The sequence below is a fragment of the Pongo pygmaeus genome, chromosome 3 (genome assembly GCF_028885625.2).
Source record: "Pongo pygmaeus isolate AG05252 chromosome 3, NHGRI_mPonPyg2-v2.0_pri, whole genome shotgun sequence".
NCBI classification, from domain to species: Eukaryota; Metazoa; Chordata; class Mammalia; order Primates; family Hominidae; genus Pongo; species Pongo pygmaeus.
In genome coordinates this window covers 14,687,063-14,701,690 of record NC_072376.2, presented here as the reverse complement: position 1 = coordinate 14,701,690, position 14,628 = coordinate 14,687,063, and the positions used below count along the sequence as shown (strand labels likewise).

General features: G+C 37.1%; 1 long non-coding RNA gene across 5 annotated transcripts; it reads left to right on the top strand.

Annotated features, from left to right (window-relative positions):
• Nucleotides 1-14: 14 nt before the first annotated feature.
• On the top strand, nucleotides 15-14,285 carry LOC129035521 (uncharacterized). Of its 5 annotated transcripts, XR_008502209.2 has the most exons (7): nucleotides 168-348; nucleotides 1,684-1,816; nucleotides 3,205-3,248; nucleotides 9,263-9,331; nucleotides 12,195-12,281; nucleotides 12,881-12,924; nucleotides 13,325-13,657. It is a non-coding gene; the product is annotated as an uncharacterized LOC129035521 (long non-coding RNA). The 5 variants fall into 5 exon arrangements; XR_010126010.1 differs by lacking the exons at nucleotides 9,263-9,331; nucleotides 13,325-13,657 and adding an exon at nucleotides 13,816-14,285 and having other exon boundaries at nucleotides 16-348; XR_010126009.1 differs by lacking the exon at nucleotides 9,263-9,331 and having other exon boundaries at nucleotides 16-348.
• The last annotated feature ends 343 nt before the right edge of the window (nucleotides 14,286-14,628 follow it).

The window sequence follows — 14,628 nt, the reverse complement described above, 5'->3', positions numbered from 1 at the left end:
CGCGGGAGTTCTTTGAATTCCAGGGCGGTAACGACTCCCTAGGAGCCTGGGACCCTCTGACAAGAAACCCGAGGAGACACCGCGGAGAACTCTGCCTCTGAGCTGGTGGGCGGGCCGGATGTAGCCGAGCGCGGACAGGGCTAGTCCGGACAGAGTCCCAGAGCCATGGGAGCGAAAAGAGACTGCTGCGGATTAAGGAGGCCTTTCGGTTGGCGCACCAGCCACACCACAACCAGGCGAAGCTGGTGGTGGCGCTGAATCGCTCCTGCCGCGGGGTAAGCGCTCCCAGCCCGCGCCAGCCCCAGCCCCGACCTGGCGGGGCCAGGACGCTGATTCATACACACCAAGGTGATTTTCATAGTCTTTGTGGAAGAATTAGAAAATTTTGAACTTTGATATCGTTTCACCTGTTTACTTATTTGGAGAATCGCATTGTGTTTAATAATCATAGTATTCCTGTGCGACTCTTTAGGTTAGCAGATCTTTGATTTTTAACATAAACCTGCATTTCATTAAATAGATTTAAATATGTATGTGTATTTCTGTCCTCTAATGATTGTAACAAAGCACATTTCTTGATCATTAACAAGATAGGTTCGTGCAACTAAGTGCATCTTTGTCACAAACCAAATGTTTTTCTGGTTGGCATATATATATGTGTGAAACAAAAAATATATAAAGGAGAATATATATATATTCTTATACATATAATATATACTCCTTTATTTTTTGGTTTGACATATATATGTCATATATAGTTTTTTTTTAATTCTACCTTGAAGAAACAGGGAAACAAATGTTAGATACAGAAGCTTGAATTTCAACTCTGAAACTTAATGCGACTTTATCAGCATTTCTCTTCCTCAAGCTACTTCTTGTAGGATTACACAGTCAAATTTTTAAAAATTTTTGATTCTCCAACTGGATTTTTTTATTTTTTATTTTTGAGACGGAGTCTCACTCTCTCGCCCAGGCTGGAGTGCAGTGGCGCAACCTCGGCTCACTGCAACCTCCGCCTCCCGGTTCAAGCGATTCCCCTGCCACAACCTCCCGAGTAGCTGGGATTACAGGCGCCAGGCTAATTTTTGTATTTTTAGTAGAGACGAGGTTTCACCATGTTGGCCAGGCTGGTCTCGAACTCTTGACCTCTCAGGTGATCCACCCACTTGGGCCTCCCAAAGTGCTGGGATTACAGGGGTGAGCCACTGCACCCAGCCTCTCCCACTGGATTTTTAAAGCTGTTTTTTGATTAGCAAATATTTCTTTTACATGGCTCAAACTACAGGAAAAGAAATGCAGCGAGAAACACTTCCTCCCTAGTCCCTATCCAGTACCATTCCTAATAGTCTTCACGGGTAATCATTTTAAATTAGTTTCTTGTTTATCCTTCCGGTTCTTCATGCACAGATACAAGCAGATGAGAATATACAGTCTTATTTCACTCAGTCTCTCCTTCAATATTTTCTGCATTGTTCATGTTTTTTTCCCCCGTTTTACTGTATATTCTGGATATTCCTCATCAGTATTCAATTAAACTTATTTTTTCCTGTCACATACTCCATTTTGTAGATATACTCCAGTTTATACAGTAAATCACGCGTAGGTGGACACTTGGCGTTATTTCCAGTCTTCAGATATTGGAAACAACTCTTCAGTGAATACATGTCATTTCTACATTTGCAGGGGTAACTGTCAGATTCTGAAAAGAACTGCTGGATCCAAGAGGAAATGTGTTTGCAAATATGATAGATATTTACAATTGCCCTTCATAGAGTGATCCATTTTACACTCCTATCAGCAGAGAAGAGAATGAGAGGTACTGCTTTTTTTTTTTTTAGGGGGATTGGAAACAACAGGAATATAATTGGGATTTTTTGATAGATAAGTAAAATCCTGAAAAGTTTGGGAATATGAGTTAGAATGATAAAATATGTAACAAAAATAAATTGTTGTGTGATAGGAAGGCTTAATTTTAAAAAGCAGTGTTGAATTGGGACCACTGGGTGTTGGTGTTTTTCTTTTTTTGTTTGTTTGTTCCTGAACTGTACCTTTAGCACATTTCTCTAGATAGATTCAAGGATATTTAGAAAAATCAAAATCTCTTGTGATCAAAATCTGTGCTGCCTTGCTCCATGACAGGAGCAATTCAAAAACAAAAGACTTGGGTAAATATTACTCAGGTTTATTTTCCTCAGTTTTTTCTACTGGATGGATAATTAATAATTGTTAAAGAGTAGATATTTTAGCCCGACACGGTGGCTCACACCTGTAATCCCAGCACTTTGAGAGGCCGAAGCGGGCGGATCATGAGATCAGGAGATCCTGACCAACATGGTGAAACCCTGTCTCTACTAAAAATACAAAAATTAGCTGGTTGTGGTGGCACGTGCCTATAATCCCAGCTACTCAGGAGGCTGAGGCAGGAGAATCGCTTGAATCCAGGAGGCGGAGGTTGCAGTGAGCCGAGATCACGCCGCTGCACTCTAGCCTGGTGAGAGTGAGACTCCGTCTCAAAAAAAAAAAAAAAATAGAGATTTTAGTTTGGTGAAAAATTGTTAAGATTTTTGAGAATTATGATAGTGCTAGGGACAGAGACTATTATCAATGTAGTTTGTGAAGGGTTTGTTTTTTATTTCTGCTGACCAGTAAAAGTTTTTTAACAGGCATTTGTTCATTATATCAATTAAGCTATGATGATCTGCAAATATGAACCAACAGTAGAGTGAGAGACAGAATTTGCAGCAGTTTATTACATCGTTTCACCAAACAGAAGGAAAAATGAAGAAAAATGAAGACAGTGACATTTCAAACAGAATGACCTTATAAATATTTTTCTGTAGGCTAAAATAATAAGCTTATAATTAAAAGCTGATTTGTTAGGTAATAGTAGCTTACATTTAAAATTATAAGAAACCAATTTTAGGTAAATATACTTAATGCTCTACGTAGGAAGGAATACAAAAGATCATTTTTTTGGTCAAAAAGTTGTTGCATTCTTGTTATTTAGCAAATATTTCAGACAAGGACTATTTTGAGACTATGTAAACGTATGTTTAGTATACCTATGCATGAAAGTAGCATTGTAGCTTTTCTTCGTTTGCATGAATTGTAACCCCTTTGAGTTATTAAAGTCTTCACTTGGGGAAAATCAAGTGGTTGTTACAATGCCACTTGGGAATAAGTTTTCATTTATTTTTGTTTCAGTACTGAGGTAAACAGCAATGAAGTTTTTGATGTGCCAAATTCTGGTAAGTTATTGGGAAATAAGCCAGAAAATGCCCAGATTGATAATGTTTTGTGTAAAAAATTAATGAAGCCATTCTTGTTGGATTGAAAGATAAAATTGCAAATGAGAGAATCCAGGCAATCCTGCCTGTTTTGAGACTTAACACCTATGAATAATGACTTGTCCCATAAGTTAAAAGTATGTGCAACTTCATAGTTTTTTGTTTGATTTTTAAATTCACAGTAGTTGAATTATTCCTATTAAATATATAATTTATGAGAAAAGGAAGTATGTATGAAACACACCCACCTGCCCATTTAATGATACATCATTCCAATAGCAATTCCCTGACACCAGCTGAATGTCCTACAGTGCAATTCAATTTTGTTACTAATTGCCTGAAGTTAGCACAGTTGCCACAGGTCAAGTGCTCAGTCCCACAAGACTGCCTCCATTTCAGATGCCAGCCACAAGTCTCAGGTATTCCCAACCTACTTGGACTTCTTCCAGGCTGACTCCATATTTGGGCATTCTCATGACCTACTCCCCAAGTTTGATAATTTGCTAGAATGACTCACAGAACTTAGGAAAGCACTATATTTACTACTACAGTTTTTGTGTAAAGGATACAACTTGGGAACAGCCAAATGGAAGAGACACATAGGGGAAGGTATGGAGGACAGAGGGTGCAAAACTTTCATGCTCTCTCTGTGCCACCCTCCCAGCACATTAATGTGTTTGGAAGCCCCTTGAGCCAGATCATTTCAAAGTTTTTATATGAGGTTTCATTGATCAGACATGATTCATTAATCATTAATCACTAGTCACTTATTTGAACTCAGTCTCCAGTTCTTCTCCCCTTGTCAGAGATAGTGAGATGGGCTAAAAGTTTCAATCCTATAAACACCTAGTTGGTTTTTCTGGTAACCAGCCTCCATCCTGAAGGTACCTAGGGTCCCTCTCTATCTCCCAACCCCTATGAGTCACCTCCTTAACATAAACTCAGGTATAATTGAAAGGAATATATTATGAAGTATAAAAGACACCTCCTATCAGGAAATTCCAAGGGTTTTAGGAGCTTTCTTCCAGGAACCAAGGAGAAAGAATAAATATATATTTTTATTATACTACAGAAGAGTAATAAGACGAACATATATACCCAGCATCCAAATTAAGAAACATAACATAAAGGTATCTTTTAAGCCTCTTGTGTTCCTTTGTGAATATATTTCCCCTCCTTCCCAGAGGAAACCATCATCTTGAATTTTGTGTTACCTATATTACCTTGCTTGTCTTCAGAGTTTATTATAGTTTTAACGCTATCTAGCGGTATATCTGAAATAAGCCTCTTTTTGACCTTAATATAAACAGAGTTGTATTGCATGCTTTCAGTGGTTTATTTTCTTAATAAATATAGAACATATCATTTGTTAGATAATTGTATTGGGCCATTCGTGACTACTTTTTTTTGTCTTTTTGTTTTCTTAAGATTTCGTTCTTAGCTTTGAGAATTTCATTTCTTTAACATGGACTAGTGATATATTAGGTAACATGTACTTAACAGAACTGAAAATCATACTTTAAAATTATTTATTCTGGAAGTGTTCAAATATACACAAAAGTAAAGAATTGTATAATGAGGCCGGGCGCGGTGGCTCACACCCGTAATCCCAGCACTTTGGGAGGCCGAGGCGGGCGGATTGCAAGGTCAAGAGATCGAGACCATCCTGGCTAACACGGTGAAACCCCGTCTCTACTAAAAATACAAAAAAATTAGCCGGGCATGGTGGCAGGTGCCTGTAGTCCCAGCTACTTGGGAGGCTGAGGCAGGAGAATGGCATGAACCCGGGAGGCAGAGCTTGCAGTGAGCCAAGATTGCGCCACTGCACTCCAGCCTGGGCGACAGAGAGAGACTCCATCTCAAAAAAAAAAAAAAAAAAAAAAAAATTGCATAATGAACCCAACAACCCAACACCTGGTTTCAACCATTATCAAGTCCTCCCCCTCCCCGCCATAATACTCATTCACATATACACACACTCTACCCTTCTCTCAGCCAGAATTATTGTGAAGGAAATGTATGACCCGGTAACATTTTTATCTAATATCTAATATTGAGTGTTAGGATTTTTATAATTATTGCCAAAAAATGTTTTTTACACTTGTTTCTTTGAATTAGAAGCTAAACTACGTCCACATATTTCATTTTATTGATATATCTTTGTCTCTTAATATATAACAGAGTGTCCCTTTTTTTTGTTGTTGACATTTATTTGTTGTAGAGATTAGGTCATTTGTCTGATTGAATTTCCCATGTTCAGGATTTGGCTGTTTCCATCCTCATACAATCTTTCAATCTATTCTATCATGTTTATTTTCTGTAAACTAATAGTAAAATTTAGATGCTTGATTAGGTTCAGGTTTGACTACTTGGGCGCAAGGGCAAAAATGCTTCTTATGCGGTAGTTTATAAACATCCTATTGCATCATATTAGGAGGTGAAAGGCTTCAATAATATTTTTGAAACAGTGTCCTAATATATATGGATTAAGGATTATAGAGCAATAGTATATAATTTTCATAAGCTGTGTTGTTCTGTAGTCATATCTCCTCTAACCTCCTTTCTGGTTTTAGATGGAGAAGCTAAGGTCCAGAAAGTTAAGTATTTGCCAAAGGTCAGACAGCTAATTTAATAGTAAAAGTAGAGCTCTTTTTCATCTCTCACTCCTTTTAAAATTTTGTCTCATAAATCTTTGATATCTGTGGATCAGAAAGAATTCTGTTTGAGGTAGTCAGAATAGCATTTCTGCATATTCAACTAGAACAGGAGTTTTGGCCGGGCATGGTGGCTCATGCCTGTAATCCCAGCACTTTGGGAGGCTGAGGCAGGCGGATCATCTGAGGTCAAGAGTTCGAGACCAGCTTGGTTAACGTGGTGAAACCCCATTTCTACTAAAAATACAAAAAATTAATGGGGTGTGGTGTCAGGTGCCAGTAATACCAGCTACTTGGGAGGCTGCGGCAGGAGAATTGCTCAAACCTGGGAGGCAGAGGTTGCAGTGAGCTGAGATGGCGCCATTGCACTGCAACTTGGGCAGCAAGAGCAAAACTCTGCCTCAAAAAAAAAAAAAAAAAATTGGAGTTTTGCGACTGAGAAGTTAAGACATAGTGAAGGTTCAAATCCTTGAGTGATTCTGTTTTTGCACTGCCTGTGTGGTAGCTAAGACTTGAATTTGAAAGCAATAGTTAGAGGGGTTAGATAGGATCTAAGCCTGAAGTCTGGTAAATCCAGGATAGGAACAATGCAAGAAAATCTTTATAGGCTATAATAGTAGTTGGTCATTTAGTCCTAAATAATTTTTATTTGTGGTACTTATTCACCTCATTTTTATATACTAGTATTTTGCTTCCCATATTAATTTCTACTTGTCTTATAAATGTTAAGTGTAAATTAATCTTAATTTGAAGAAAATTAATTATGGAACAAAATATAGGAAGTGAAAACTAGAGGGAGGTAGCTTTCCTGTATAAATTATGTGACTTAACATAAAAAAATCAATGATGTGGAAAAGTCTTCTACAAGCCTGGTTACACATCACAGAAATACCTTACAGTTGCTTCATCTGTTTGATGCATAAAGTGTTTTGTAGTGGCAGGCCCACTGCTTTTTTTTTCGTGATTCCTAGTGAACTGATGGGAATTTGTGCAAACAATGATTGTAGGTATATGACAAATTAATTTATCATTAAAAACCATAACTGACTGGGTGCGGTGGCTCATGCCTGTAATCCCAGCACTTTGGGAGGCTGAGGCAGACGGATCACTAGGTCAAGAGATCGAGACCATCCTGGCTAACATGGTGAAACCCGTCTCTACTAAAAATACAAAAAATTAGCCGGGCATGGTGGCATGCGCCTGTAGTCCCAGCTACTACGGAGGCTGAGGCAGGAGAATAGTGTGAACGTGGGAGGCGGAGTTTGCAGTGAGCCAAGATCGCGTCACTGCACTCCAGCCTGGGTGACAGAGTGAGACTCTGTCTCAAAAAAAAAAAAAACCAAAAAACCCATAATGTTGAGAATCTTCTAAGATGATAGAAATGAGTTGATAAGGTTTTATGATTAAAGTGAAAGTTTCATGAGTAATAACTTTATTTTGTAAGGAAAAAAGTTATGATTACATATAATTTCACTAATATATAAATGTAAAATGGAGAAATAATCCCAAATAAATACAATATAATAAAAATTGGGGGACATTTTATTTAATGTGATGAGTGTGCTATGTATTCATAAGTTTATTTCAGTTTGGGATCTCAAGTGCAGTTCTCACATACCTGGTACAGTGTTAACTCTGTTTCTTTGTTTTTATGGGTTAAGAATTAAAAGTACCAATAGCGGTACTACATTCATTCCACTTAGCAATGAACAATCCTATTTCCTCCAAAAGAATGATACATCATTATGACATAGGGCTAAGAGAGTTAAAAAAAAAAAAGAACGATGCATTTGATATTTCATAATCATTCTTTACTATTTACTAAGAAGTAAGCTACAATATTTCCTATTCTTCAGGCACCAAGTATAACTCAGTTTTTGATTCAGAGTGTTGGAAAACAAATCTAGCCAGTTTTTTTCTTGAATGCATCAATTTTTGTTCTGGCATGTAATGGTTAAAAGTTTGATACAGGCCAGAAACAATAAAAAATGGACAAAATATATAAAACAATGTTTTCCAAGATATTGAATATCAGGCAATGAAGGACAGTGAACCTTGATCAATAGGAAACAAAGTGAGTCCTATGATTGCCTCAGTTTATTGCCTTGGGAGCATTTCTAAGCCATAGTACAGGGAGAGGGAAACATATGCAGCCTAGTGGAATCCCTCTGTTGATAGAGCCTGGAGCCTGGTGAAACCAATGCAGCCAGAGTTTGCTAGAAGGGAGAGAGCTGCATAGAGAGAGAATTCTAGTGATCTGGAATGAATCTTTCCTGATTCTTCAGGTAAGTATTGATCACTGTATGCATGTGAGGAAATGACCTGAGGCCAAGGAAAGGATCGTCCAAAAATATTACAGTACAATCTTGGATCACATAAAGACATTTTGTTCAATGATGGACTGCATAAGATTATAATGGAGCTGGAAAATTCCTACCACCTAGTGATGTCATAGATCTCAATGATGATGTCTTATGTGTCTGTGGTGATGCTGGTCTACTGTCTTGCTGATACATTTATTCTTATTTTATTTTATTTTTTTTTTGAGATGAGGTCTCACTCTGTTGCCCAGGGTGGAGTAGAGTAGTGCAATCTTGGCTCACTGCAGCCTCGACCTTCTGGGCTCTGGTGATCCTCCCACCTCAGCCTCCCAAGTAGCTGGGACTACAGGCACGTGCCACCATGCCCGGCTAATTTTTTGTATTTTTTGTAGAGACAGGATTTTGCCATGTTGTCCAGGCTGGTTTCAAACTTGTGGGCTCAAGCAATACGGCTACCTCGGCCTCCCAAAGTGCTGGGATTACAGGTGTGAGCCCTTGCACCTGCCCTATTGTTATTTTAGAGTATACTTTTTCTACTTATATATATTTTCAAAAGTTAACCGTAAAACAACTTCAGGCAGATCCTTCAAAGTATTACAGACGAAGGCATTGTTATCATAGATGACAGCTTTGTGCATGTTATTGCCCTTGAAGACCTTCCAGGGGGACAAAATCTGGAAGTGGAAGACAGTGATATTGTTGATTGTGACCCTGTGTAAGTCTAGGCTAATGTGTATATATTTGTGTCTCGTAAAAATAAATTTTTTAAATAAAGTTTATAAAATAAGGATATAAAAAATATTTTTGTGCAGCTGTACATTATGTATTTTAAGCTAAATGTTATTACAAGAGAGTCAAAAAGTTAATTTAAAAAAATTTTAAAGTTTATAAAATAAAAATTTACTATTGAAGAAAAACATTTTAAAAATAGATTTAATGTATTTAAGCCTAAGTGTGCAGTGTTTATAAAGTCTACAGTAGTGTTATAATAATGTCCTAGGCCTTCACATTCACTCACCACTCACTGACTTACCCAGAACAACTTCTAGTCCTGCAAGTTCCATTCATGGTAAGTGCCCTTTACAGGTATACCATTTTATCTTTCATGCTGTATTTTTACTATACCTTTTCTATGTTTAGATACAAAAATACCATTGTGTGACAAATTCAGTACAGTAACTGAATGCTGTACAGGTTTGTAGCCTAGAAACTATAGGCAGTGCCATATAGCCTAGGTGTGTAGTAGGCTGTGCCGTCTAGGTTTGTGTAAGTACTCTATGATGGTCACATAATGAAATTACCTAAAGGTGCATTCCTCAGAACATATCTCTGTCATTAAGCAACACATGACTGTAATTGTGTCATGCTCAGAGATGGCTGGGAATATTGGCTGTTTCCACAAGACAGACTGGAAAGCCTCATTCACGGAGCATTGGGTAGAGTACATAGAACAGGCCTTGCCTCAGCTGTGGGAAACAATGAGCCCTAGACTGAACACTGTCCCTGTCTTGCCTAACAAGTGTTAAAAGCAAGGCCTGAAAGCATCAAACTATTTCTAAGTAGCTTAACTGAATTCTAGAACAAAGCTCAAGAAGATTTATAGGGATACAAGTCATCTCCAAACTAGCAAGCATGCAGAAAAGCAGGAAAATAGGACCCATAATGAGATAAAAAGTGACATGTTAGAATTCAGACAGTATTCCATATGTTCAAAAAGTTAAGTAGGGACATGGAAGATAGATGTCAATCCAACTTCTAGAGATGAAAACTGCAGTGTGTGAAATGTAAAACATACCGTGTGGGATTAATGGCAGATTGGACATTGTGGAAGAAAAGATTCATGAGTTTGAAGAAGACATAGCAATAGAAACAAATCAAAGTCACACCAAAAAAATAGTCCATCAGTGAGCTGTGCACAAGTTTAAGCACCTTAGTGTGTAATGGGAGTAGGGGAAGGGAACATACAAAGTATTTGAAGAAATGATCGCTTAAAAGTTTGATGGAAACCATAAACCCACAGATTCAAGAAGATATGAACTCCAAGCACAAGAAGCATAAAAAAACCACACCACCCAGGTGTGTTGGCTCACGCCTGTAATTCCAACACTGAGAGGCTGAGGCAGGAGGATTGCTTTGAGGCCAGGTGTTTGAGACCAGCCTGGGCAATGTGGAGAGACCCTGTCTCTTAAACAAAAACCCAAACCGGAGTACACCATAATCAAATTGTTTAATACCAGTGATAAAGATAAAATCTTAAATGGACTAGGGGCAAAAAGGTACTGTTTTCAAGTGACTTGGAAATAGTTACAAAGGTAAGAAGTTAGATTTCTTATAAGGAACAATTTGAGAAGCCAGTAGAGCAACATATTTCAAGTACCAAACAGAGAAAAACCCTGTCAACCTAAAATTATGTGCCCAGGCCAGGTGCGGTGACTCATGCCTGTAATCCCAGCACTTTGGAAGGCTGCAGCTGGCAAATCACTTGAGGTCAGGAGTTCGAGACCAGCCTGGCCAACATGGAGAAACCCCATCTCTACTAAAAATGCAAAAATTAGCTGGGTGTGGTGGTGGGCACCTGTAATCCCAGCTACTTAGGAGTCTGAGGCAGGAGAATCACTTGAACCCAGGAGGCGGAGGTTATAGTGAGCCGAGATCACGCCACTGCATTCCAGCCTGGGCAACAGAGTGAGACTCGGTCTCAAAAAAAAAAAAAAAGTCTATGCCCAGAGAAAATGTCTTTGAAATATAAAAGCAGCATACTTTTTCAGACAACAGCTGAAAGGATTCATCAGTAGATCTGTTGTATCAGAAATGTTAAAGGAAGTTAGGCAGGTAGAAATATACTAGGGACCAGAAACCTATGGTCTGCAAGCTGCTATTTTACTGCCTGCAGGCTAAGAATGTTTTTTTTTTTTCCTTTTTTCAAGGGTTATAAAAGAAAACCAAAAATAACTCCTGACATTGCCCAGTGTTTCTTTTGTGGGAGGAGGGGGCAAGGGGCAGGGGACATAAAACTGCCTTCAGTTGAGAACCACTGGCTATATATGCATCCCAGTTAAAAGCTAAAGGTTGTTGCATTGGATAAAACAAAATCCAATTTTATGCCTCTTATAAGGCACACACTTTAAACGTAAAAAACCCAAATAGGTTAAAAGGATGAAAAAAGATATGATGGTAACACCAATTAAAGCTGGAATCTCTGTATTATTAGACAAAGCAGATTCTAGAGCAAAGAATACTGCCAAGGATAAAGAATGCAAAACAGAGCAACCACTGGAAAATACTTTGACTGTTTCCTGTAAAGTTAAACATGTATCTATCATACGTATGATCTAGCCCTTCTACTCCTAGGTATTTACCCAAGAGAAAATGAAATATTTGTTCATGCAAAGACAAATGTCCATTGTAGCTCTATTTGTAATGACCAAAATTTAGAAACAACCAAAGTGCCTATCAAGTGAATAAACTGGAATACAATGGAACACATATGAGAATACTACTCAGCAATGAAAAGGAATGAACTGTTGATACACACATGCAATTCATTTCAAGGTACACCTCCATAAGGCTTGTTATAAGCTTGAGTCAGGAAGTGAGATGTAACAATACAGTAGCTCTAATTTTATTTCTTTCAAAATTTCTATAATAATGTCCTTTTCCATATGTTGCAAAATTTCAGGAGCATGTAGTACCTAGGGTGATTACTGCCCCTTTAACAATGTCTTTTGGAACCCTTGGATAAGTTGGAATGTTGAAATCCCTGTAATTATAAATATAGTTCATAAAAAATGCTGAAAATGTCAGTAAAATATGTGGTATTATTACTTAGATATTGTCTTTGGAAATGTTTGCCAAATAGTAATTGCTTTTCAATAAGAAAAAAAGTACTGACCAAGTAGTATTGAGTATTTAATAAAAATAACTTTTCATAGTGTGAAATCAGCAGACTGTCTGGATGCCAGAGTTTTGTTACATTTTCTGTGGGTTGATGATTATTGAAGCCAAGTATTGGGTAAAAGGTGAGTATTTATTATCATTCTTTCTACTTTTATGTTTGTTTGAAATTTTTTATCATAAAGCATTTTTTTTTGAGACAAGGTCTCTGTTGCCAAGGCTGGAATGCAGTAGCGCAACATTTAAAAAATTTTATATTATCTAGCAATAGATATTCTATTCCTGAAAATACATTTCTGTTGTTTGATATATAATGACATTCTGTTAACAAAACACTACATATGTGATGGTGGTCCCATGAAGTAATACTGTATTTTTACTGTACCTTTCCTAGTTTTGGATACATTTAGATACAGAAATACTTAACCCATTGTGTTACAATTGCCTACAGTAAAGTAACATGCTGTACTGGTTTGTAGCCTAGGAGCAAGAGACTATATATATAGCCAAAGTATGTAGTTTGTATCTGGGTTTGTGTAAGTATGCTCAGATGTTTGGGCAGTGACAATGGCCTAGTGACGGATTTCTCAAAATGTATCCCTGTTGTTAAGTAACAAATACTCAACTATATATCTAATTCAGTTGTGTCTGAGGTTATATTTAAACAACATGGTGTATCCTGTACTAACCAATCTTCCTACATTTCTCTACAACTGTTATGCAGCTTATTTTCAACAAGGTGGATTATGAAGTCTGTACAGACTTATAGTAAGTATTGCTTCCAAATGTTCTGCAGTGGTAAAAAGTAAATGAGCTACTGTGTTGTCATTCTGGATAGTTTTTAATTAATTAGCTGAGATTTAAATTGTACATACCATATCCAGACATGTTAGAAGAAAATATGTGAGTTGTTTTCTGTCTCATAATATGCTTTAATGATGATAATAAGGCTTTATCACTAACAATAGTGCAATAACTAAGAAATTAGTCTGGGAACTTGAATGTATTTTTTTCCTTTGTCAGTAAGTTCAGCATCTTGTATCCAAATAGCTTTTTTAATTTTGAAGATTTTAAGCCTTTATTTCAAGAATACCATTGACACATTTGATAAATGCACATATTAAATTATCTTCATTATAATCTTTTATACTTCCTTTTTTCTTTTTAGAATGTTACTTGTACGATGTTGGCTGTTGGTTTGAAATAAACAAAGAACAATACAAAAACCAAGTACAAAAAAAAAAAAGAATGTGATTTGAATAAAGTCAAAATTTGCTGTTTAAAAACTCAACACCTTTCTCTGTTATGTCACTTATTTTACATCCCAGATCCAGCAGTTGAACTTGAGCAGTTTTTACTTCATCATTCTTGATTATTTTTATTTTTGAAAATGTGGTTCAAGTGTAATTTGTAGTTTGATTAAAATGTTACAAGTTATAAATTTGAAAATACCATACTAGATAATATGTTTTGACAAATAAACTGACTATTTACAACTGATACTTTTTTTGTCTTTATACTTCTGTCAGTAGCAGATGAAATCCTTCACACATTAAGTCACAAATAATTGAATTTTATTAACCAAAATTTTAATTGTTACAATCATTGGCTTTTCGATTAAGTTGATAGTTAAATTGACCATCTGTTTTTTTTTTTTAGAGATGGAGTTTTGCTGTTGTTGCCCAGGCTGGAGTGCAATGGCGCAATCTTGGCTCACTGCAACCTCCACCTCCCAAGTTCAAGTGATTCTCCTCCCACAACCTCCCGAGTAGCTGGGATTACAGGCACCTGCCACCACACCTGGCTAATTTTGTATTTTTAGTAGAGACGGGGTTTCTCCATGTTGGTCAGGCTAGTCTCGAACTCCTGACCTCAGGTGATCCGCCCGCATTGGCATCCCAAAGTGCTGGGATTACAGGCGTGATAAATTGACTATCTCATACCAGGAAGTCAAATGAGAAGACATCAGTAAAAATATTCTGGCCAACTCATGTTTTATTTATCATATCCTCATCATTAATTCTTATAATGCCACAGTTTGTCATGGTATTTGTGGCAGCAGGCAAAGTCCTTGTTCAGACTTTGATTAAATTGCTGTGGCATTTTTCTATTAAAAAGATCTCCTGTTTCAATCTATAGTTTGCCTGTGATCTGTGGGTTAAAAGGAGCACTATACTATTCCATTTGTTTCAGTGTTTTGAGATAATATATGATTTTGCTTAGTCTCATTTGGATGAAATGAATATTTCCAGATCTACATGTCAAATAAAAGGGTACTGCAACTTAGTATGTACTAACTCCTAAAAAATAGAAATTATATAATATGAGTTAAAACTTCAATTTTAACAAATGTTGAGTGCCTATATCATATGCCAAGCATTGGACTAGATACTTGTACATGTTTTCTCATGGACTGCCATGAAGGTTAAAGAAGTTGCCCATGATCATGTGGCTGTTTAGTGAAAGAGCCAA